General features: G+C 46.5%; 1 protein-coding gene across 1 annotated transcript in view; it reads right to left on the reverse strand.

The window, feature by feature from the left end:
• The window catches only part of LOC140408667 (protein transport protein Sec24D-like), a 278,487-nt gene extending 276,347 nt beyond the window's left edge, over positions 1–2,140 (reverse strand). Inside the window, exon 1 of the mRNA XM_072496182.1 lies at positions 1,970–2,140. The gene's annotated coding sequence lies outside the window, so the exon portion shown is untranslated. The remainder of the gene's footprint in view (positions 1–1,969) is intronic.
• Positions 2,141–26,544: the final 24,404 nt, after the last annotated feature.

Here is a 26,544-nt window from a genome sequence, read left to right on the forward strand (position 1 = left end):
CCCAAGAAGCTAAATCCAAAAGAAGTTTAATTCGACAACAAAAGTAAAGACCACAACGCCTACAACAGCAAGGTCAAAAACGGGACTACCGTTCTGGCTAGTCCCAGTCTGGTCTGATTTTTATGAGGTAATTTCTACTAGCCCCAGCTGATGGGCCTCCGCCCACTAGCAGGGGAGCTCATATTCGATGGGTCCCACGGGGAGATCAATTGGGGTGGCCCCGTGGGTCTTGTGAATGTTCTTAAAGGTGGGATGTGATGAGGATTAAGAACGATTATATGGTCACCTCCATTGGTTTCGCCATTGGCCACAGCCTCAGCAATGGACATCCCAATAATGGCATGGTTCTTTCTGTGAAAGTTAGAATGTGCAGACACACATCTTCCAGTTAGCTTCTGCTGCCTCTACATATACAGTACTTTCTCTTGCAAAAGAGACTGCAACGAGTCTAGCGGGAATGTGATTGTATAACTAGCAGTGTGTGAGAGATGTGGGTAAATGGCTTACAGCAGAGCTGAGTATGCGAGGGTGAGATGAAACAAATGATTGTTAGGCCTGGGGCCTCATTGATAAAGGTTATTGGTAGGTGATTGATGGAGTGTGCTGAATTGAGCACTGTCTAAGCATAGTGAAACAGCTAATAGGATATGGCATTTCAAGATGCATTCACCGACATTAACTACTCATGTGAGGTTATTGAGCTCCTTCTGACACTGTGTCAATGTCCTCAGTTTGGATTCCTGGTATTGACATCTACAGATATCTGCTCCCACTACTTTTTGACAGTGTGTCTGGAGGGCCGCTTTCGTCCTTGCTGATACAGGACATCTCTTGTCTTTCCCATCTCCTCCATCACAACAAACACTGCCAAAAGTTCTCCAGTGCAGCAACCACAAACCTTGAAGCCTATTCTCTTCCCTGGTATGCCAATATTCATTCTTTTGCATGTCAAATTATTTTCAACCATGGTTCCCAGTCCTTGTCGAGTCACAAGGCACCTACCTCCCTCTAAGAGGTGCAGGCTAACTTTAAGCACTGCAAACTATCTTTTGGGGACGTTTACTTTGATTAAAATACATTTCTCTCTCAAGAGGATTGATAGTCTATGGGACTTTCCTCCCCAGACCACAGCAGAGGCAGGGTAATTATAATTTTAAGGCAGATTAACAAGGGAGTCAAGAAATATAGTGAGTAGGCAGAAAAGTGGCAGAGGCCACAATCAGACCAGCCAAGATCTTATTGAATGGTGGAGCAGATTTGTGGGACCAAATGACCTACTCCTAATTTGTATATCTGGATGTATGTTTCCAGGGGCTATCCACTTTAGCCCTCTGTGTTTATAGCAATGTATGAAATCCATACAATTCTTCCAGCTTGAAAATGTTGTCATAAAACCAAATATCCTGAAAGGGAGGGATAGATATGAAAACAAGTCTTTAAAATTCACTTTAGAAAAGCAAACAAACAAACCATATTGATTTGGATGGTTTAATATTTGCCTTTTAGTCCTGCAATTAATGCAAATGTTCTCTGTATTTACACCAGTAGCTGGAGGTGTGCAAGGCCTCACCTTTCTCAAGTATACTTCACAAAATGACAATAAGAGAATGAAAATAATAAAAGGAAGTCCCCTAAACATGCATTTATCCAAGTGTTGTATTGTCCCATGTCAAATGTCAACAATAGCTGAAATGTTACTTTCCCTTTGAAGTGACACATCAGACCAGTAATCAAGTGCTGTCAGTGAATGAATTGCCACGTCAAACTACCCACAAACATAAAACTGATGCATTACTACGTCTTTGCTCCAAAGGAATATTCAATTCGTTGAAAAATGTTCAGTGTGGTAACGTTTGCCAGCGTGTGTTGACAGAATGATTGCAAAAAAGAAACATTGTAAACAGTATATTTTAAATAAATTATTACACGGTCAAAATGTAAAATCATGAAAGAGACGGCTGCTATTTACCCGGTGGCCGGTTGCTTGCTGGTGCTGAGTGCTGCCTGCTATCTTGTCAGCTGGTGCCCGGTAGAGCTTTTTTGCTGAGATTGCTCTCGGTGTTACTCTGTATCCACGAGCTGAGGAAGTGCCACGTCAAGAGGTCGCCGCCGGCACTCGCGCTCCCAGTGCACGACAGGCCCTGGTCTGCGCACGCGCGCTCTCAGGCCACTCGCAGGCACACGTCAGCGCTGAAGGACAATGGGAATCCCGGCAGTTCAAGAGGCACAATCGGAAACCATGGAAACGGGGGGATGGGAGAGAATCAGAGAGCTGGGGTGCACGGGGGGGGAAACGCAACAGAGGAAACCATGGCAACGGGAGAGAAGCATTGGCCAACATTCGGCGACCTGTGGGCAGCAAAGAGACATGGGGGGAGGGGGGAGGATTCAGACAAGTTGTCATTTCACTTGATACGTGTCCTTTTAGGCTTGGCTTAATTGGAAGTCAAATGACGCTTCCTCTTTAAAAGGGATGCTACAGTACGTGCCAACTCTTAAAGGCACCGACATCGTCATCCTGATGGAAAAGGAGAATATAGGAACCATGTAAACCAGAGGTTGATGGAAAGCAACCATGGGAATTGAGGATTGGAAATAATGGAAAAGTAGGACAATACGGCTGGGAGCAGAAATTGGTCCCCGTGGCATCCACTGTTTGGGTACAAGATTCACCCTGGTGCACCAACTGCCGCTCCCAAGACACCTGCCCAAAAGCGTTCTAGAGACCAATTTTCGGGTTCCACTGCCAGAGTTAGCAGAAAGTGCAAAGCTTCCAAATTTAGATTGTCAGCTCTGCTTGTTGTATACTTAGAGGTTTTGTCATGTGTCATTTGATGTGTATTTCATAGATAGAATTTACAGTGCAGAAGGAGGCCATTCGGCCCATCGAGTCTGCACCGGCTCTTGGAAAGAGCACCCTACCCAAGGTCCACATCTCCACCCTATCCCCATAACCCAGTAACCCCACCCAACACGAAGGGCAATTTTGGACACTATGGGCAATTTAGCATGGCCAATCCACCTAACCTGCACATCTTTGGACTGTGGGAGGAAACCGGAGCACCCGGAGGAAACCCACGCAGACACGGGGAGAATGTGCAGACTCCGCACAAACAGTGACCCAAGCCAGGAATTGAACCTGGGACCCTGGAGCTGTGAAGCAATTGTGCTATCCACAATGCTATCGTGCTGTAATACTTGATCATGTGATTATAGGGTGGCACGTTGGCACAATGGTTAGCACTGTTAGCGCCAGTGACCTGTGTTTGATTCCTGGCTTGGGTCACTGTCCGTGCAGAGTCGGCATGTTCTTCCCGTGTCTACATGGATTTCCTCCGGGTGCCCTGGCTTCCTGAAAAGACTTGCTTGTTAGGTAAATTGGACCTGCTTTTATGACAGCTCAAAACAAATCCCAGATGCTTGGCCTCTGTCCCCTATGTGAGTAGCTCGTACTCCACGTGTCCCACGGGGAAATCAATAATGGTTTCCCTGTGGTCCTCATGGGCGTTAAGACACAGCGCCCCCCCCCCCCCCCGCCCCACAAAGTCCCCCTTCAGCCGCCAACGATGGGGCCTTTGGGCGGCACAGTAACACAGTGGTTAGCATTGTTGCTTCACAGTGCCAGGAACCCAGGATTGATTCCCAGCTTGGGTCGTTGTCTGTGGGGAGTCTGCATGTTCTCCCCGTGTCTGCCTGGGTTTCCTCCGGGTGCTCCTGTTTCCTCCCACAAGTCCTCAAAGACGTGCTTGTTAGGTAAATTGGACATTCTGAATTCTCCCTCTGTGTACCCGAACAGGTGCCGGAGTGTGGTGACTAGGGGCTTTTCACAGTAGCTTCATTGCAGTGTTAATGTAAGCCTACTTGTGACACTAATAAAGATTATTATTATTCAAAAACCCACATGGGCCACTGGAATTTGCAAATTTTGTCAGTAACTAAGTATTCTCAGTGGAGAAAAAAGCTGCATATACACTGTGACACTCAGGCTGGTAGGAGGATAAAGATGTTTTCTCCATTGTAAATTGTGGAAAGTAATATCCACAGGCGCAGGGGGGTTTCTTTGTGACAGGGCACCAGGCTCTTACTCCTGAATCATTCTGTGTTTTGTAGAGGATAGGTATTTGCTTTTAGCAGGTATTGTTTTCTCTCCTTCACTATCAAGTCATTTAGTTCAGAAGCATGTAAGTGAGGATATTTATTAGTTTGCATCACTACACATACAGAGAAAGATGAACACATCTTATGTTAATTAATTCCTTCAATAAGCATATGGCTTTAAAAAATTATATTTTCTCTCCAAATGAAAGTAGGGTGCAGATTGACATGCTTTAATTGAGAATGCCCTGTAATATTTTCAAATTGTAACAAAAAGATTACATACTTGAAATATTAATGATCTCTGATGCCCTTGATTTTAACTCCTGAGTGGGAACAGACCAGACTGACCTGCCGCTTGCTAATTTGTGACCAAAGCAGCCAGGAAATTGGTGGGAAATGGCTGCCTAGTATTTCTGATTTTAATAGCTCCATCATTGGTCGCCATGCCTTCAGCTCCACGGCCATAAATTCTGGCCACACCTCCCCAATCTCTGCCTCCCCTTCATCCTTTAGGACATTCCTTAAAAACCAACTCGACAACCAAGCCTTTGGTCATCTGCCCTAATATCTCCTTACGTTGCTCAGTGTCAAATCTTGTTTTAGTGATGATCTGGTCAAACATTTTTATATGTTTTAATATGTTAAAGAGGCTATGCGTTATTAAAATCATGTGACAGTAGGCTGATGACAGCGACTCAGAGGATGATTGTTGGCACAAACATTTCAGGAGAGGGATTGCAGTCTGGGGGGCATTAGCCCAAGATAGAGTAAGCCCTCGATTTCCCCAAGTTGGCCTCATTAACATTGCAGATCAGGCCCAGAACTTGCAATCAAAGCACAATTTACATATTTAAAGAGAATCTTGCAGTGTGTGTCCCGCTCACTAGCAATTTAAAATTGCAGTTGGCAGATTGACTGGGGCTGGTTTAACACAGTGGTCTAAACAGCTGGCTTGTAATGCAGAAAAAGGCCAGCAGCGCGAGTTCAATTCACGTACCAGCCTCCCCGAACAGGCACCGTGTGGCGACTAGGGGCTTTTCACAGTAACTTCATTGAAGTCTACTTGTGACAATAAGCGATTATTGTTATTACTATATTGGGACAGAATCCGAGTGGGTAAGCACCTCACGATATTTTAACTGCCCCCTCAGCATCCATATAACCAGCAGAATATTACCCGAATACATTTACAAAATTAAAATACTCTGGCTGCTGGAAATCTGAAAGTGAAATAGAAATGGAAATACCTAGCAGGTCTGGCATCACCTTTGGAGAGAGAAATAAAGTTAGTCATTTGGGGCTATTACCTTTTAATAGAGTCATAAACCATTCTAATAGAGTCATACAGTCGTAGTCATTTACAGCACAGAAGTTGACCATTTGACCCATTGGGTCCATGCTGGCTCCCCACAGAGCAATCCAGTCAATTCCTCAGAAGATCACGGATCTGAAATGGGAGTGCTTGGGGAAGGGGGCTTGGGTGAAAGGGTGGGGGTGGGGATCGGATGAGTGTTGCATTGGGGGTATTACTTTTAAGGTTTGGTACCACAAAATTAAATACTGTACATTTCTCAAACGTTCCATTAGAATTGATACTGGTATATTAATAGTAGTCTAAATTTTTATCATGCCCTAAAGTAGACACAATTCTGATAACAAGCTGTGTTGAACTACCAGAAGCTTGAGAATCTGAGGCATCATTAAATTAAATGTGAGAAACTGAAAACCAAGAGAAAAGCAGGGTGTTGATTCACTTGCCTGCTGTATTACTCGTGCAAAATCTGGAAATTAAATTCCTATTTTTCACTCACAGGTTGCTTAAAGAAAAGTGTTACAAATGTCTATTCCATCTTCCACTATCCTGTTTAAAATAATATTTGCACATTTATTCAGTACAAATGTAATGAAACGTCATATGGAGCCTCTAGATAAGCTGCAAGTTCCCACTGTACGACAGCTGCTGGGGGAAGGGATAACAATCCAGTTCTTGAGTTAAGGCAGTGCTGAATTTCGTACCATGTTATCATTCTTCTCTGAAAAATTCAGATCAATTCAAACTGCGTTTTTCCTGAGGCGCTGGTAGATGTCTGACAAATCCTGGGGATAGTCTTCTCACTTCAGCGATCACTCGCTAACGAGTATGATTGTCCACATAAGAAACTCCGTGTTACGGTCATGGGTTCTGTGGGTTCTTGCACGGCTGGTCGGCCTGATTCGAGAGCCAGATTTTTGACTGCACACTTGGCAGGTGTTTCCGGGAGGTGAGATCGGTCCTTGTATTCTAGATTGCCAGTATTTCTTTCCCAGGCACCTTTCCGGGCCTCCACTTGCCGTCTTGTGACCTCAAAGAATTGTGTCCCTTTAATCAGGAGGTTCCTCCAAGTAGATCTCTTCTGAGCAAGGGTCTCCTAGGCATTGACAACAGTGTTGCATTTCTTGAGGTCAGGGTGTCTTTGAAGCGCTTCCTTTACCTCCTCTTGTTCGGAAACCTTCCTTGAGCTGGGCAAAAAAGATTTGCTTTTTGCAGTCAGGACCCTGACTTCCTAAGCACATGGCCAGCCCAGCGGAGTTGGTTTTGGATGATCATGGCCTCTTGGTGTTCTTGGCTCCTTCATGGACGCTGATGTTAGCATGCCTGTTCTCCCAGCTGATGCAGAGAATCTATCTCAGATAGCGTTGACGGTACCTTTCTAGGGCCTTGAGGTGGCATCTGTACAAGTTTCTGAGCCATATAGAAGAGTTGGAAGGATGACCGCTTTGTACACAAGGATCTTGTTATCAGCACGGATATCACGGTCCTCAAAGACACTCATCCTCAGGTGTCCAAAAGAGTGCTCATGGATTGGATACGATGTTCGATCTCCGCATCGATGTCAGCCTTCCTGGAGATAATACCATTAGTGTAAAAGGGGTAAATGCCATTTCTGGTATATTTAGGTTGGCGTTAGAGAAGTCAGAATGATAAGGTTGTGTTATCCACAGGGTTGAATTGTTTTATAAATGTTGTGATTTATTTGTAGCCACTTTCCTAACATCTGTTGGTTGCTGTGATTAATTAGTCATTCTGCCAACTGCATGTTGTAATGGAGGAAAGACAAAAACTCAATTTATGCAGCACATTTCACGATGTTCCCAATCACCTTACAGCCAATTAAATACGGTATTATAGTCACTGGTATAATATAGACAATGTCATCAAATGGCCCAAGGGGCTGAATCATGTTCCTAATATGAATGTTCGTATGTCATTCTGTATGCATGAAATTAGCTTGCCTGCTTGGCCTTTGTCATCCATAATTATGTTGGAATTATCGCTGGAGTTCTGTTTATTTTGTTGCTAATGGAAATTTGCTGTGAGCAGACTTTGTGGGCTGAAATTACCAGGACATGAGTGCATAATTGGCACATATCGAATCAGTAACCTGTTCTACACTGCAAATTATACTCTAAAGTATTTTCCATTGACTTCAATAGTGTCCTTTTGCGTACTTACCTATTATCCCACTCTATCTTGGTGCTTCCATGGAGTCTGCACATCCTCCCCGTGTCTGCGTGGGTTTCCTCCGGGTGCTCCGGTTTCGTCCCACAGTCCAAAGATGTGCAGGTTGGGTGGATTGGCCAATGATAAATTGCCCTTAGTGTCCAAAATTGCCCTTAGTGTTGGGTGGGGTTACTGGGTTATGGGGATAGGGTGGAGGTGTTGACCTTGGGTAGGGTGCTCTTTCCAAGAGCCGGTGCAGACTCGATGGGCCGAATGGCCTCCTTCTGCACTGTAAATTCTGTGATAATCTATGATGGGTTTTTTGAGGAATGAAATATTGTAACAAAGTTGTGCTGTACAGTAGATATTGAAAGTACATTGTGAGAAGCACAGCAATCAGCGGCGTCTTCAGCCATGCTGATCTTGAAAACACAGATAAAACTGTGAACCATTCAGTCTTTGTCCTCTAGCCTCTTAATGGAGGGCTCCATTGCTTTTCACTAACAGTGAAGACCTATGTTGTTCATTCCACTTTGTTGCTCAGGAGTCAGTTGATCTTTCTGTCTTGTGAGATTGCTGTTAAATAAAATCCAATTACACCCCTTGTATGAAATAATTATATTGAATAATATCATAGTACACGTTGGTATGAATGATGTAGGTAGAGAGAGGGATTAGGTCCTGCAAAGTGAATTTAGAGAGTTAGGCAGAAGTTTAAAATACAGGACCTCAAATGTTATGATATTGGGATGGCTTCCTGTGCGATGAGCGAGTGAGTATAGAAATAGGTCGGTAGGTCAGATAAACATGTGGCTAGATGGATGGTGCAGGAGGAAGGGCTTTAGATACTTGGATCATTGGGGTCGCTTCTGGGGCAGATGGCACCTGTATAAGCAGATGGGTTGCACCTGAATTGGAGGGGGACAAATATCCACAGGGCAGGATTTAAACTCATTTGGAAGGAGGGTGGGATCCAAACTAAGAGTACAGTGTGTGAGAAGATGGAGTGAAATATAGAGGACAAACCAGGCAAGTCCAGTGGGCAGAGCAGATGGGTATGATAAGGCACATGGAAGGATTAGTAGGCTAAACTGTATTTATTTCAATGCAAGGAGCCTGACTGGTAAGACTGGTGAACTCACAGTGTTGATCAGCACATGGAATTATGACATTATTGCAATCACAGAAACATGGTTGAAGGAAGGGCAGGACTAGCAGCTGAACGTCCCAGGGTATAGAAGTTTCAGGCACAATAGAGGGGGAGGTAAAAGAGAAGGAGGAATTGCATTATTGATCAGCGAGAACATTGCGGCAGTACTCAGGGATTATATCTTAGTAGGTTCCTCAAATGAGCCCATATGGGTAGAATTTAATTACAAAAAGGGGGAGATCACATTGCTGGTAGTGTACTATAGGCCTCCAAACAGTCAGGGAGAATAGAAGGGCACATATGTAGGTGCGTTTCAGCTATCAAGAGAGATAGCCAGGGGTTGTTTTTCCTGAAGCAGAGAAGGCTGAGGGGGGACCTGATTGAAGTGTATAAAATTAAGAGGGACATAGATAGGGTGGACAGGAAGGTGCTTTTCTCCTTTTATATAAAGAGTACAGTGGGTGAGAAGATGGAGTGAAATATAGAGGATAAACCAGGCAAAGTCCAGTGGGCAGAGCAGATGGGTATGATAAGGCACATGGAAGGATTAGTAGGCTAAACTGTATTCATTTCAATCCCGGGGGCATAGATTTAAGGCAATAGGTAGGAAGTTTAGAGGAGATGTGAGGAAAAACATTTTCACCCAGTGGGTGGTTGGAATCTGGAACTCAATGTCTAAAAGGGTGGTAGAGGCAGGAACCCTCACAACTTTTAAGAAGTATTCAGACCAGCAATTGAAATGCCATAGCATGCAAGGCTATGGACCAAGTGCTGGAAAATTGGATTAGAATAGGTAGGTGCTTGATGGTTGGCACAGAGGCGATGGGCCGAAGGATCTCTTTTGTGTTGTAAAACTCTACGACATGAACCCAGGCAGGAGTAAGTGTTTCCATTCTTCTGCAGAGTGGAAAATATCTTGTGCAGTTTATCTGAGTTGCAAGTATTGAATCTTTTCCTCCAAATATTAAGTTACTTTCACCACGTTCATATGGTGTAATGTGCAGAATGTTAATGAGGGTAGCTAAGGTAGTTGCCGAAAGCAGTGTTATCATCAGCATAGTGTTATAAATAACTAATGGGGTATTTCCTGTCAAATTAACAATTTTGCACAATGCTGTTAAAATAAATTTGCACTCTCTGGTTTGTTTAATAGTCACGGTGGGATCACTTATAGGGTGGACAATTGAAAGAGAACCCATGAAAATTTGAATGGTGCTTAGCCTGAGTTTAGGGAATCAACAAGTTCACAGATTAATATTATTAATATGGTTTCTGCTGTTAATAATAATGACTCATACTGCATATATATATTGGACGATATCTGTAACCAACTACAAACAATGGTCGTTATTATTTTGTTAGGACCTTTCTGTGATTGTTTGGTGAATTGATTAGTGAATCCTGAAAGGGTAAAAATATCATGTGTGATTGAGGGGCAAGGTTGGGATAGGGGTGAAAAGGGGCCCGGAGACAGGAAAAGCAACAAGACCTATGATTTCTCTCCCTAGCTTTAGGCTTGAAAGGGTGGATGTTGAAGAGATGTTTTTCCTCATGGAGAATCTAGAATTATGGGGCATAGTTTAAAAATAAGGGGTCTTCCATTTAAGACAGAGTTGAGGTGGAATTTCTTCTCTCAGAGCGTGGTTAGTGTCATAATATGCACCCATGCACGTCATGAGGTAAAAGCAGGCAGTGACAGACACCCAGGTGAGCCAATCAATGTACAGAACAGAACACGACCAATCACAAGACAGGACACCAGAGGGGGACTTACACCTATAAAATACACGAGGCATCAGCACTCTGCCTCTATCCACTGGTGATAGCTATAGTGATAGTCAGGGCGTACAAATCATTCAACACATCCAACACGTGGATCAGAGCTAGCCTGGTCTAGATAGTTAGCTTTAGTTTACTTAGGGTAGTAGAGAGTCAACCCACAGGCAGCTGTGTGTTTTGTTGCTAGAGTTCAACAAATCTTTTATTGAACCAATGCCTTCGTTTGGTGTATACTTGATCAGTTAATTGCATCATGTGCAGTCCGTCTTACCCCAGGATGAACAACACAACATGATACCAGAAGTGGCTACTGCCTCTAAGTAATATAGCTTTGAAAATTCTCTGAAGATCAGCAACTGCCTTCCTGTGGCATGGAAAAGATCCAGGCACCTCCCCAGCTCCGCATCTCTGGGAACCTTGGCGCCAACTGGCGCACCTTCAAGCAAAAATTCAGCCTATATCTTGAGGCCTCGGGCCTCGAAAGCGCCTCCGATGCGAGAAAAATCACCCTGCTGCTGTCTACTGCAGGGGACCAGGACATCCAAATCTTCAATTCGCTCACTTTTTCCGACGGTGAGGACAAGGCAAAGTTCCAGACTGTCCACGCAAAATTCGCCAGTCACTGCGAGTTAGAGACAAACAAAAGCTTCGAGCGTTACGTATTCCAGCAGCGCTTTCATGGTAAGGACAAGCCTTTTCAGTCTTATCTTACTCAGCTTTGATTTCTAGCGCAGTCCTGCAACTACGGAGTGTAGCCACCTGGGTTGGCCACTTCCCGACTTAAAATGGAGATCCGCAAGGAATGCAGGGAAATTCAGTCAAGCCAGGAAAAACTAGCAGCTGCAAAGTTTCCTGTGTATTAGAACTTGCAGAAACCCAGACAGCACTGAAACTAGCAACCATCTGCACATTAATGAGCGATCCCCGGGAACAATTGAAACATTTAAGGTGAATAGGGCCAAGCCAGACTCCTCGGCGCCAGCAGGAGCCAAGTCAAAGGAAGGCCAACGGACACTCAGGAACCGCCCAGCAATCAGGGAATGGCTCCAGTAATGGAGAAATCGATCCAAGTGATCGGAACGTAGTCCAATCACTTGGAACCAGATACGGGGTCCGCCCCGAACGGTGCAAAGCCCCTGGTGACTAAGTAGAGTCTCCAAGTTCAATTCGTCCTTCTTGGCAGGGTCAGTCAGCAGCTCGAAACAATCCTTGACAGTGACCTGCCTAGCTGCCGCATCAACCAAGTAAGTCTCCAGTCAACGCTCGCTACGAGATAGGTGCTCCTAGCTACCAGTCCATACCAGCTTTTGAATCCTGCAGACTCAGGACCTGAACGAAAGGCCATTTGTTCCCCTGACCTGGTGGGCCAGTTCCGAAGCTAAATATAGACCTTTTAGTGATAAAGATAGTCTAGTAAGTAGAGTTTTATGCATGAGTAGTGATTGACTGTATGTAATAAATGTGTTTTGATATGAAACTTACTAACTGGTGTATTGAGTTATTGATCAGCACTTGAACCTCGTGGTGGTATCATAAAGATACCTGGCGACTTTAGAGCAAAGGTTATAGAAACAGAGCAAATTAAGTAAAGACACAACGGGCAACATTTAAGAGCCAACAAAAGTTAGCAACAGGAGACACCGCTGACTCCCTCATCAGGGATCAGATCGTGTTTGGTGTCCACTCCGATGCACTGCGGGAGCAGCTCCTAAAAATAAAAAATGTGATCTTGCCAGTGGCCATCGAGACGTGCAAAGTCCACGAACTGGCGAAAAGTCGCTATTCCCGCCTGAAGCCGGCAGAGCAGAACCAACTCGCCTCCCACGAGGCTGAAAGTGTACAGGCCATCGACCGAATGCGGGGCCTGAGCATCAAGGATGGTGGCCATTTTGCATGCTTTTCCAGGGGCCCCACGCATGCGCACCAGGGTCGGGAACACGAAGCGGCCGAACACTACACTGCGCAGGTGTGAGCGGCGGCTGACCGCACTGCGCAGGCGCGACGATGCGCCGAACGTCCCGACGTCGACGTAATGACGTGCCCCAACTGCGGCACCGCCCATTTAAAGCGGCAATGCCCTGCGAGAGGCAGGCGATGTCTCAACTGCAAGAAGCTTGGCCATTATGCTGCTCTGTGCAGATCTGCACCTCCGACAGGGGCTAGGGGTACCAGGTCCAACGGAAACGAGTTTGACGTGTGCAGCAAGGGCTGCTGGACTTGGAACCGGATCCCATCACCGATCCAGAGTACGACTGCCTGGAGTCCACATATCGAGTGGGCATCATCACCATGCATAACCATGCCTCCTCACTTTCACCAACACACACGCCCATCCTTAAAGTGGATTATGCGGACGAGAGGCGTGCCACAGTACAGGTCAACAATTGCAGCATCCGGTTTAATCTCGACACCGGTGCTTCGGCCAACCTAATTTCCAAAGCAGATCTGGCTCACATCCGAAGGCAGCCTACCATTCTTCCGCCGGCCTGCCAGTTGCTCGACTACAATGGGAATGCCATCATGGCGCTAGGGCCCTGTCACCTGCAAGTATCCAACAGGGCCGTCAAGGCCTCTTTGCGGTTTGAGATCGTCCAGCCTGGCAAGGCTTCTTTGTTGGGTGCCCGAGCATGCAAGCTCCTCCAGCTAGTCCAGCGTGTACATGCCACGTCCTCAGCTGACAACACTCTGCAAGCCGACATTGAGGAGCTCCTACTGCAGTACCCGGGTGTGTTCACAGGGATGGGCACGCTGCCCAACCGCTATAAAATTCTGCTCAGGCCTGATGCCACGCCTGTCATCCATGCGCCGCGCCGGGTGCTGGCGCCCCTCAAAGACCGTCTGAAGGCGCAACTGCAGGATGTCCAGGATCAAGGGATAATATCCAAGGTGACGGAACCAGCTGACTGGGTCAGCTCGATGGTCTACGTCAAGAAGCCCTCTGGAGAACTGCACATTTGCATCGATCCCAAGGATCTGAACCGCAAAATTATGAGGGAACACTATCCGATCCCGAAGCGGGAGGAGCTGATGAGTGAAATGGCGCATACCAAATATTTTACAAAGCTGGACGCATCGAAGGGCTTCTGGCAGATACAGCTGGACGAGTCCAGCCGGAAGCTATGCACATTTAACACTCTCTTCGGGAGATATTACTACAACTGGATGCCGTTTGGCATTGTGTCGGCCTCCGAAATATTTAATCGAATAATGGAGCAAATGCTCGAGGGCATTGATGGCGTACGGGTCTATGTTGACGATGTCATCATCTGGTCCATGACCCCGGAGGAACATGTTGCCCGTCTGCAGCAGGTCTTGAGCCGCATACATGCCAACGGCCTGAATCTCAACAAAACTAAATGCTCCTTTGGCAGGTCGTCAATTAAATTTCTGGGCGATCAGATGTCACAACAGGGCGTGCAGCCGGACTCAGACAAAGTCCAGGCAATTAACACGATGAATACTCCAGAGGACAAGAAGGCGGTCCTCCGCTTCTTGGGGATGGTGAACATTCTGGGCAAGTTCATTACCAATCTCGCGTCACACACCACGGCCCTCAGACACCTTGTGAAAAAGTCCACCACTTTCCAGTGGCTGCCCGCACATCAAGAAGTGTGGCTTGAGTTGAAAGCGAAGCTAACCACCGCTCCTGTTCTAGCCTACTTTGACCCAGCAAGGGAGACCAAGATCTCCACAGACGCCAGCCAGGACAGCATTGGGGTGGTGCTCCTGCAGAAGGACGACACCTCGTCCTGGGCTCCAGTGGCCAATGCGTCAGGGCCAATAACGGCCACTGAGCAATGCTATGCTCAAATTGAGAAAGAATGCCTGGGCCTGCTCACTGGCATCGCAAAATTCCACGATTATGTGTATGGTCTCCTGACCTTTACCGTGGAATCGGACCACAGACCCCTGGTGCACATTATACACAAGGACTTAAATGACATGACACCCAGGCCCCAGCGCATTCTCCTTCGGCTCCGCAGGTATGATTTTGAACTGGTTTACACACCTGGGAATGAGCTGATCATCGCGGATGCCCTTTCCCGTGCCATCACCTCACCATGTGAGCAGGTAGACTTCATGCACGACATCGAGGCGCAGGTGAAACTGTGTGCCAGCACCCTCCCGTCATCCGACGACTGACTCGGCATCATTCAGAAGGAGACCGCCAAGGGCCCTCTGCTGCAACGGGTCATACATCACCTCACAAATGGCTGGCAGAGAGGGCAATGCCCCCAATACTATAATGTAAAGGATGACCTAACTGTTATCGAGGGGATCCTTCTGAAATTGGATCGCATCGTCATCCCGCGCAGCCTCCAGAGCTTGGTGCTCACGCAGATATACGAGGGACACCTCGGCATTGCGAAGTGTAGGCACAGGGCCCGGCAAGCTGTCTATTGGCCCGGCATCAATGAGGACGTCTCAAATATGGTCCCCAACTGTGTGACATGCCAGCGGTTCTTGCCTGCTCAGCCCAAAGAAACGCTCCACGAGCATGAGCTCGTGACCTCTCCGTGGTCTAAAGTTGGTGTGGACCTCTTTCACGTCAACGGGCGTGACTACGTCCTGATAATTGATTACTTCTCCAGTTACCCCGAGGTAGTGAAACTATCGTACCTAACATCCAGGACTGTCATAAAGGCCTGCAAAGAGGCATTCGCCAGGCATGGAATTCCGCTCACGGTCATGAGCGACAACGGTCCCTGTTTCTTCAGTCACGAATGGTCCAACTTCGCAAAGCAATACCACTTCCAGCACATTACCTCGAGCCCGTATTACCCACAATCTAATGGAAAGGTCGAAAACGGGGTCCATGTCGTGAAGCAAATGCTCTGTAAGGCTGCAGACTCAGCTTCGGACTTCAATCTCACTCTTCTGGCGTACAGGGCAACCCCTTTGTCCAATGGGTTATCTCCGGCTCAGCTCCTAATGAATCGTAACCTGCGGACGACTGTCCCGGCCATTCATGTACCTGACCTGGATCACCTTCCAGTGTTGCAAAAGATGCAGCAGATTAGAACCAGGCAAAAGATCACATATGATGCTCACGCTACGGATCTGCCGCTCCTCTCTCCGAAGGACACAGTTCGCATTCAGTTGCCTGGTGGCGGCTGATCAGCTCCTGCTATTGTGGTTTGACAGGCTGCTCCCAGGTCGTTTGTGATTCGCATGGCGGATGGATCGATTGTAAGGTGCCACAGAAGGGCGCTACGCAAACTTGCATGCCCACCACCGGATCTCACTTTCCCAGATGTCACTTTGCCCGACCCGGCCACCTCGCTCCATGAGGCCACCAGCTTGGCTGCATGCCAACCGGTCAAGGCACCATCGTCTCCGCCTCCACCTCTCAGGCGGTCCACGAGAATCTGTCGACAGCCTCAACGATTGGACTTATAAATAATTCCTTGTATATATGATGTTATGTTTCTGCACGCTAGACACCTTACATGTTCATATCCATCCATTCACCGATTTTGTATATAGTTATTCTGGTAAATATGTTGTATATGCTCTAAGCAGCCGACAACATTGTTTTTTTAAAAAGGGGGGGATGTCATAATATGCACCCATGCACATCATGAGGTAAAAGCGGGCAGTGACAGACACCCAGGTGAGCCAATCGATGTACAGAACAGAACACGACCAATCATAAGACAGGACACCAGAGCGGGACTTACACCTACAATAGACACGAGGCATCAGCACTCTGCCTCTTTCCACTGGTGATAGCTATAGTGATAGTCAGGGTGTACAAATCATTCAACGCCTCCAACACGTGGATCAGAGCTAGCCTGGTCTAGATAGTTAGCTTTAGTTTACTTAGGGTAGTAGAGAGTCAACCCACAGGCAGCTGTGTGTTTTGTTGCTGGAGTTCAATAAATCTTTTATTGAACCAACGCCTTCATTTGGTGTATACTTGATCAGTTAATTGCATCGTGTGCAATCCGCGTTACCCCTGGGTGAACAACACGACAGTTAGTCTTTGGAATTCTTTTCCACAGAGCAAAGTGAAAGCTGAACATATTGAAGACTGAGGTCGACAGATATTTGATCTACAAAGGAGACAGAAAGAAAATTGGAGTTACGATCACAATCAGAGCATCCATGGTCTTATTGAATGCCGGCGGAGACTCAATGACCAAACTTCTTCTGATTTTATGATCTAATTTAACACACTTCTGATGAACTCCTTTGTGTGCTTTATAAGTGTAAAGACCCTCACGAGGCCCACAGGGATACCCTAATCGATCTCCACATGGGATTGTGGAATACGAGCTTCACCACTAGTGGACGGAGGTCTGCCCAGCTGGGACTTGTTACCGGGCTATGTAAAAGCCATCCTGGATAGGGACTTGTGTGTATGCTGCCGAAGCGTCCATTTTCTATGACTATAATAAACTCATGTTTATTCACCTACAAGGGCCTCAGGTACAGTGCAATATTGCCGCCCAGGAACGAGATCGTGGAAGTTTTGAAATTGACACTCTTCAAGGAACTAGAGGCCTTTGATGCAGGCCTGGAGATTGTGCCCAATATGCCGAGCAAATGCGTTATTTCTTCCAGGCGAATGGCATCAGTGGAGAGGACTGACGGAAGATAATCCTCCTGACCCCAATCTATGGCATAATCAAGAGCCTCACTGTTTGGTGTGCAGGATTAACAACTTGGCAACTCAGAAGAAGTTGTGGCAGAATGAACATTGGATCTGAGAAGAGCAATTGAGATAGTCATGTCACATGCGAACATTAGGAAGGGGGTTCAGGAGCTCCAGGGTTCCGTTGACTATCATAGTGTTGGATGACCCCCATACAGGAGTGCAGCATCCATTCAGGAGAGTGCTCACATGTCCAGATCACCACCAAATCATCAACCAAGTACACAAATTCATGTCTGGACTCAGTGGTCAAGGGCCACCACAGACCAGCACGACATCTCCCCAGAGGACAACGGGGAGTACCAGCGGAATTGCTATATTTGCGTGGCAATCAAGGCTGCCAGAATAGGCAAAGAACGCGCAGCCCTGGGTAGATGACCAGGTCGCCCCCAAGCCAGGGCGTTGCACGTGGTCCAGCCCGAGGAGGACGACCTAAAGTGGCATAGATTCGGATTAGACTTCAAATCAACAGTCACCCCCTGATAATGGAGATCGACACAGGGACATTGGTCAACACACTTTCCACCAGCTTCGGATGGGTACCCTTGGCCTTGTGTAATACCAAGCCCTGGCTTGCGACATACACTGGGGAGCCATTGAACATCATAGGGGCCACATGTCCCTGGTCACCCACAGGCAGCAAACAATCAAGCTTCCACTAATAGTGGTACAGGGGGAGGGACCCAACCTGTTGGGCTGCTATTGGCTGTGAACACTTCACCCGGACTGGCAACAAATCTTCCAGATGGGCACTGGCAGCCTGAATGAGTTCCTCGGGAAATATGCAGAGGTTTTTCAGGAGGGCCTAGGAAAAATAAAAGGGGCCAGGGCAAGTATTTACGTTGCCCCAGAGGCGCAGCCCAAATACTTCGGAGCATGACCATTCCCCTACGACTTGCCCGTGAAGATGAAAACCGAATTATAGCGCTTGGAAAGTTTGGGTATCATACACCCAACCAGATTTGCAGAGTGGGCTGCACCGGTGGTCCCAGTGTTGAAACTGGATAAGTTGGTTCGTCTCTGTGGTGATTATAAATTGACAGTGAACAGGGCCTCCCGCCTGTCATGTTCTGTAGACTGGCCAGTGTAAATGATAAACTTCTAGTTCTTGACTAGTTTAAAATAATTTATTATGAAACAACTGCATGATAAAGACAACTGGAATAAATATATAACAAATTACTAACACTAACTAACTATATTAGAGCTACTGCAAAATACGTCTATCCACCAACAGGACTTACTCCCAACTCCTCCAGGCACAGAGGCACGTGGTAGGTTTACACTGATGGTCAGAGGTTGTGTACATTATTATATACAAGATTGCTTATGCATATCATTACATCCCCTTTCCTTTGGAAATATAGTTATTTATGTTCAATATGATATGCATAAATATTTATATCTTTAAATTATTTACAGTCTGTCATAAATTCAGTCTCTCAGGTTTACATCTTAGCCTTGTTGATCTTCTGAGTGGCCTCTGAACTTGTGAAGTTACTTCATTTTCCTTTATAGTTGTGGATGCTGCTTGTTGTTGTTCTTGTATCGTTGTTGTGGCTCCATATGCTGGACTGTATCTTCTTGAGCTTGCTTAGGACTTCTAACCACTTCTTCTTGCTCATTTAAATCTGATAAATTGATAAGGTTGGCCCTTGCACCTGTGTTGAGTTTGAATGTAATTAATGTGTCATTAATCATCCCAGGTTCGATTCCCGGCTTGGGTCACTGTCTGTGCAGAGTCTCTACGTTCTCCCCATGTCTGCTTGGGTTCCTCCGGGTGCTCCGGTTTCCTCCCACAAGTCCTGAAAGTCGTGCTGTTAGGTGAATTGGACATTCTGAATTCTCCATCTGTGTACCCGAACAGGCGCCAGAGTGTGGCGACCAGGGGATTTTCACAGTAACTTCATTGCAGTGTTGGTGTATGCCTACTTGTGACAATAATAAAGACTATTATTAATTAGCTGCTAATTGTCAAGAAAACATTGTCGTTTGGCATGACTTGTCTATCTTTGGGGACCTGAGCAGCAACGCGATACGCCTTTCGTTGGGCTGTGGCTACAGACCAAGGGCTGCATCATAGAGTTTGAACTGCAGCCTCACAACTCCAGGGTTCCGGGTTCAATTCCGGCCTCGGGAGACTGTTTGTGTGGAGTTTGCACTTTCTCCCCATGTTTGCGTGGGTTTCCTCCAGGTGCTCCGGTTTCCTCCCACACTCCAAAGAGGTGCAGGTTAGGCGGATAGGCCATGCTAAAATTGCCCCTAAGTATAAAAAAGTTAGGTGGGGTTACTGGATTATGGGGATCGGGTGGAGGTGTGGGCCTTGGCAGGGTGTTCTTTCCAAGGGCTGGTGCAGACTCGATGGGCCAAATGGCCTCCTGTTGCACTGTAAATTCTATGATTCTAGGACTCTGGCCGAAACAGAACATTGCTATGCCCAGATAGAGAAAGAATGGTTGGCCATGATATGTGCGGTGAAAAAATTCCATCAGTACATCTACGGGCGCAACTTGATTATCATCACTGACCAAAACCCCTGCTGGGCTTCCTCAAGGAGAACAAGTCATTCCAGCCCAGATCCAGTGCTGTGCATTGTTATTGCTGGCTTACAAGTATATGTTGGAGCATCGCCCTGGTGTACAGATATCAAACGCTGACGCCCTCAGACGACTCCAGCTGCCTTTGAGCCCCCCTACCAGTAACGGATGAGGTTGTGGCAACGCTGAACTTCATGGACACACTGCCTGTGACAGCCGCACAGATCCGCACGTGGACCCAGAGGGATCCCACCTTGGCAAAATGACGCCACATCTTCCTGCATGGCGGGTTACAGGGAAGACCCCAGCAGCGTTACAGCCTTATCTCACAAAGCAGCAGGCACTCAGAGTGGAGGATGGTACCATCCTATGGAGAGCTCGTGTGATTGTCCCACGGCCAAGTCAAGAGACGACCCGACACGACCTGTCTGGTGAACACCCTGGGAACTCGAAGATTAAGATGCTGGCCAGGAGCTATGTGTGGTGGCCTGGAAGTGATGGTGACATTGACAGTTTGCCCGGCATGCCAGGAACACCAAATGCTCCCCCCCTTGGCCTCTATTCATCTCTGGAAATGGCCAGGGTGCCCCTGGATGTGGTTGCATGCCAATTTCGCCGGACTGTTCATGGGGTCCATGTTTCTTTTTTTTAAAGTATGTTTATTAACGTTTTTCACATTAACAAACAATCAACAGAAAGACAATAATGTAAAATATTACAAAGAAACAGTAACTAACATTAAACACTATACCTAAAACCCCTAACAGTGTCTAGATCTTTGAAAAAGGAAATAAATGGTTGACATCTCAGGTAAAACCTCTCCTCTGATAATGAATTAAATTTTCTCTAAGTGCAAGAAGGACACTAAATCCCCCAACCAGCCAGAGGCACTGGGCAGAATGGGAGACCTCCAACCAAGCAACATCTGCCTCTGGGCTATCAGTAAGAGCAAAACCAATGACATCTGCCTCTACCCCAGAGTGAATTGCGAATGAATCTGAAATCCAAATTATAGCTACCAGCAGACATGGGAGCAATTCCAACCGGAGTATCTCCAACATGGTGCTAAAAAAGGAAGCTCAAAAGCTGTGGAGTTTGGGGCAGGACCAAAACATACACGTATGGTCAGCTGGGGCAAGTGGACAGCAGTCACGTCTGTCCTCAACCTTTGGAAAAAACCTAGCCATCATCGCCTTTGTCCATAAGACCATAAAACATAGGAGCAGAATTAGGCCACTCAGCCCATTAAGTCTGCTCTGCCATTCAATCACATTTGAATATTTTTCTGATATTTTTCTCATCCCCATTCTCCTTCTTTCTCCCCATAACCCCTGATCTCCTTATTAATCAAGAACTTATCTATCTCTGTCTTAAAGACACTCAGTGATTTGGACTCCACAGCCTTCTGCGGTAGAGTTCCACAGATTCACCACCCTCTGGCTGAAGAAATTCCTCCTCATCCCTGTTTTAAAGGATCGTCCCTTTAGTCTGAGATTGTGTCCTCTGCTTCTAGTTTTTCCTACTGTCATGTGAGAGTACGTTTAAGAAATGGGTGTTTATAAATGGGTGTGTATATAAATATCTGTAGCGAGGGTACCTTTAAGAAATGGGTGTTTGTTACTGCAGTGATGTCAGAGGGGGGGGGTGGAGCTGGGCTGTCTGTCAGCTTTTTAATTTTGTTTTAGGCTGTTTGCTGCAGGGTGTGTTTTAGTTTCGTTTTCAGAGCTGGATAGCTGCAGTCACAGCCAGAAGGTGTATGAATCTCTCTCTGTAATCTAAAGATTGTAAATCGATCCTGGTGATTTAAAACTAATAACAGTAGCGACTTTAACCTGATGTGCTTCTGTGTTTTAAGGCTTATGGATGTTAAAAGGAAAGCTGAAAGGATTACTTAGTGTTGTATTCTTTGGGGGTTGTATTTGAATTAATGATTGCTAAGATGTTCACTGTATGTTTTTAAAAAGGTTAACTTGAGTTCATAGAATAAACATTGCTTTGCTTTAAAAATACTTTCCCATTTCTGCTGTACCACCCTGTAGAGTGGGCCGTGTGCTCCCCATACCACAATCTATTAAAAGTTGTGGGTCAGGTGAACTCCATGATCACTTTGGGGTTCTCTAAACCATGGCCCATAACACTACAAGTGGAAACATCCTCTCCACGTCCACTCTATCCAGGCCTCGCAGTATCCTGTAAATTTCAATAAGATCCCCCCTCATCCTTCTAAACTCCAACGAGTACAGGCCCAGAGTCCTCAACCTTTCCTCATATGACAAGCTCTTTGTTCCAGGGATCATTCTTGTGAACCTCCTCTGGACCCTTTCCAAGGCCAGCACATCCTTCCTTAGATACGGGGCCCAAACCTGCGCACAATACTCCAAATGGGGTCTGACCAGAGCATTATTCAGCCTCAAAAGTATTCTAGCCCTCTCGACAAGAATGCTAACATTGCATTTGCCTTTCTAATTGCAGACTGAACCTGCACGTTAACCTTAAGAGAATCTAGATCAAGGACTCCCAAGTCCCTTTGTGCTTCTGATTTCTTAAGCATTTCCCCATTTAGAAAAGAATTGTCAAGTGCATACTGCCTAGTGTTCCTATTCAAGGGGGAGTAATCTGAGTATAAAGTGTTTGTGTGAATGTTGGCCATGGGGTCACAAGCGGACCCAAGAGGTAAATTTATGACCAAATCCAAATCTCCCGATACCACTCCATTCTGTCAAATGCTTTCTCTGCACGAAGAGAAACTACTATCTCAGGATCGGGTGCAGGGGAGGGGGAAAGAATAACATTTAAAAGGCGACGTATATTGGCTGATAATTGCTGGCCCTTTACAAAGCCTGTTTGATCTTCCAAAATTATACTTGGGAGGCAAGATTCCAACCCGAACGCCAGAACCTTAGCGAGCAGCTGAACATCCACGTTTAAAAACGAGATGGGTCGGTATGAAAGGCACTTGGTCGGGTCCTTGTCCTTCTTAAGGAGCAAGGAAATAGAGTCTTGAGTAAGAGTCGGAGGCAACAAACCCCTGGATAGGGAATCGTTAAACATATCTAATAATAATGGTGCAAACTGTTGCATAGGGACAGTGTGGCTCTGAGGCAGCGCAGACGGGGAGAAGTTGCTGAACACAGCGGGTCTGGTGGCCTGAAGTGCATATGTTTTAATGCAAGGAGCATTACGGGTAAGGCAGATGAACTTAGAGCTTGGATTACTACTTGGAACTATGATGTTGTTGCCATTACAGAGACCTGGTTGAGGGAAGGGCAGGATTGGCAGCTAAACGTTCCAGGATTTAGATGTTTCAGGCGGGATAGAGGGGGATGTAAAAGGGGAGGCGGAGTTGCGCTACTTGTTCAGGAGAGTATCACAGCTATACAGCGAGAGGACACCTCAGAGGGCAGTGAGGCTATATGGGTAGAGATCAGGAATAAGAAGGGTGCAGTCACAATGTTGGGGGTATACTACAGGCCTCCCAACAGCCAGCGGGAGATAGAGGAGCAGATAGGTAGACAGATTTTGGAAAAGAGTAAAAACAACAGGGTTGTGGTGATGGGAGACTTCAACTTCCCCAATATTGACTGGGACTCACTTAGTGCCAGGGGCTTAGACGGGGCAGAGTTTGTAAGGAGCATCCAGGAGGGCTTCTTAAAACAATATGTAAACAGTCCAACTAGGGAAGGGGCGGTACTGGACCTGGTATTGGGGAATGAGCCCGGCCAGGTGGTAGATGTTTCAGTAGGGGAGCATTTCGGTAACAGTGACCACAATTCAGTAAGTTTTAAAGTACTGGTGGACAAGGATAAGAGTGGTCCGAGGATGAATGTGCTAAATTGGGGGAAGGCTAATTATAACAATATTAGGCGGGAACTGAAGAACATAGATTGGGGGCGGATGTTTGAGGGCAAATCAACATCTGACATGTGGGAGGCTTTCAAGTGTCAGTTGAAAGGAATACAGGACAGGCATGTTCCTGTGAGGAAGAAAGATAAATACGGCAATTTTCGGGAACCTTGGATGACGAGTGATATTGTAGGCCTCGTCAAAAAGAAAAAGGAGGCATTTGTCAGGGCTAAAAGGCTGGGAACAGACGAAGCCTGTGTGGCATATAAGGAAAGTAGGAAGGAACTTAAGCAAGGAGTCAGGAGGGCTAGAAGGGGTCATGAAAAGTCATTGGCAAATAGGGTTAAGGAAAATCCCAAGGCTTTTTACACTTACATAAAAAGCAAGAGGGTAGCCAGGGAAAGGGTTGGCCCACTGAAGGATAGGCAAGGGAATCTATGTGTGGAGCCAGAGGAAATGGGCGAGGTACTAAATGAATACTTTGCATCAGTATTCACCAAAGAGAAGGAATTGGTAGATGTTGAGTCTGGAGAAGGGGGTGTAGATAGCCTGGGTCACATTGTGATCCAAAAAGACGAGGTGTTGGGTGTCTTAAAAAATATTAAGGTAGATAAGTCCCCAGGGCCGGATGGGATCTACCCCAGAATACTGAAGGAGGCTGGAGAGGAAATTGCTGAGGCCTTGACAGAAATCTTTGGATCCTCGCTGTCTTCAGGGGATGTCCCGGAGGACTGGAGAATAGCCAATGTTGTTGCTCTGTTTAAGAAGGGTGGCAGGGATAATCCCGGGAACTACAGGCCGGTGAGCCTTACTTCAGTGGTAGGGAAATTACTGGAGAGAATTCTTCGAGACAGGATCTACTCCCATTTGGAAGCAAATGGACGTATTAGTGAGAGGCAGCACGGTTTTGTGAAGGGGAGGTCGTGTCTCACTAACTTGATAGAGTTTTTCGAGGAGGTCACTAAGATGATTGATGCAGGTAGGGCAGTAGATGTTGTCTATATGGACTTCAGTAAGGCCTTTGACAAGGTCCCTCATGGTAGACTAGTACAAAAGGTGAAGTCACACGGGATCAGGGGTGAACTGGCAAGGTGGATACAGAACTGGCTAGGCCATAGAAGGCAGAGGGTAGCAATGGAGGGATGCTTTTCTAATTGGAGGGCTGTGACCAGTGGTGTTCCACAGGGATCAGTGCTGGGACCTTTGCTCTTTGTAGTATATATAAATGATTTGGAGGAAAATGTAACTGGTCTGATTAGTAAGTTTGCAGACGACACAAAGGTTGGTGGAATTGCGGATAGCGATGAGGACTGTCTGAGGATACAGCAGGATTTAGATTGTCTGGAGACTTGGGCGGAGAGATGGCAGATGGAGTTTAACCTGGACAAATGTGAGGTAATGCATTTTGGAAAGGCTAATGCAGGTAGGGAATATACAGTGAATGGTAGAACCCTCAAGAGTATTGAAAGTCAAAGAGATCTAGGAGTACAGGTCCACAGATCACTGAAAGGGGCTACACAGGTGGAGAAGGTAGTCAAGAAGGCATACGGCATGCTTGCCTTCATTGGCCGGGGCATTGAGTATAAGAATTGGCAAGTCATGTTGCAGCTGTATAGAACCTTAGTTAGGCCACACTTGGAGTATAGTGTTCAATTCTGGTCGCCACACTACCAGAAGGATGTGGAGGCTTTAGAGAGGGTGCAGAAGAGATTTACCAGAATGTTGCCTGGTATGGAGGGCATAAGCTATGAGGAGCGATTGAATAAACTCGGTTTGTTCTCACTGGAACGAAGGAGGTTGAGGGGCGACCTGATAGAGGTATACAAAATTATGAGGGGCATAGACAGAGTGGATAGTCAGAGGCTTTTCCCCAGGGTAGAGGGGTCAATTACTAGGGGGCATAGGTTTAAGGTGAGAGGGGCAAAGTTTAGAGTAGATGTACGAGGCAAGTTTTTTACGCAGAGGGTAGTGGGTGCCTGGAACTCACTACCGGAGGAGGTAGTGGAGGCAGGGACGATAGGGACATTTAAGGGGCATCTTGACAAATATATGAATAGGATGGGAATAGAAGGATACGGACCCAGGAAGTGTAGAAGATTGTAGTTTAGTCGGGCAGTATGGTCGGCACGGGCTTGGAGGGCCGAAGGGCCTGTTCCTGTGCTGTACATTTCTTTGTTCCGAGAACTTATAAAATTTGATCGGAAAGCCATCTGGGCCAGGAGTCTTGCCAACCTGCATCAGTCCAATACCTTTCAGAATCTTGTCAGGGTGTAACTTACAGCTCTTATCTGCTTTGTCAGCTGGGATTGGCAGACTGTCCAGAAAATCAGACATGGCCGACTTGTCTGATGGGCTCCAATTTATACAAGCTGCGATAATAGGACTTAAAAGTCGCATTGACCTGGAGAGGGGCAGGAACGAGGTTGCTACCCGGATTAAGTATCTCGGGGATCTCACAGGAGGCCGTTTGATGTTTGACTTGGTGAGTGAGAAGATGACTGGCCTTCTCCCCATCCTCATAAAAAGTACCCCTGGAGCGCTGTAACTGATGTACAGCCTTATTAGTGGACAATGGCTCAAATTGTGTCTGCAACCTTTTTCTACTTGCAAATAACTCTGGAGTAGGATCGTGTGAATACTGGTGGTCACCTTTAAAATAGAGTCCACCAGCCTCTGCTGCTCCAACTTCTTGACGTCAGCATGTATGCACTATAAGAGATAATTTCCCCCTTAAGGTCAGCCTTAAGAGCCCCCCACAACGTGGAGGGGAGATTGAGTGAGACCTATTTAATTTGACATAGTCGTCAATAGAGGTGGACAGAAGTCTCAAAATATTTTATTGGCCAACAAAATAGTATGCAGTCTCCTGGGTGGGAGTTGGGTGGGGCTGGACTCCAGCAATAGATCAACAAAGTGTGGGGCCTGGTCAGAAATGACAATTGTTGAGTACTTCGCCTCACTACCGAATGGGAGGAGAGCTCTATCTAAAATGAAAAAA

This window comes from Scyliorhinus torazame, chromosome 3, assembly GCF_047496885.1.
Source record: "Scyliorhinus torazame isolate Kashiwa2021f chromosome 3, sScyTor2.1, whole genome shotgun sequence".
NCBI classification, from domain to species: Eukaryota; Metazoa; Chordata; class Chondrichthyes; order Carcharhiniformes; family Scyliorhinidae; genus Scyliorhinus; species Scyliorhinus torazame.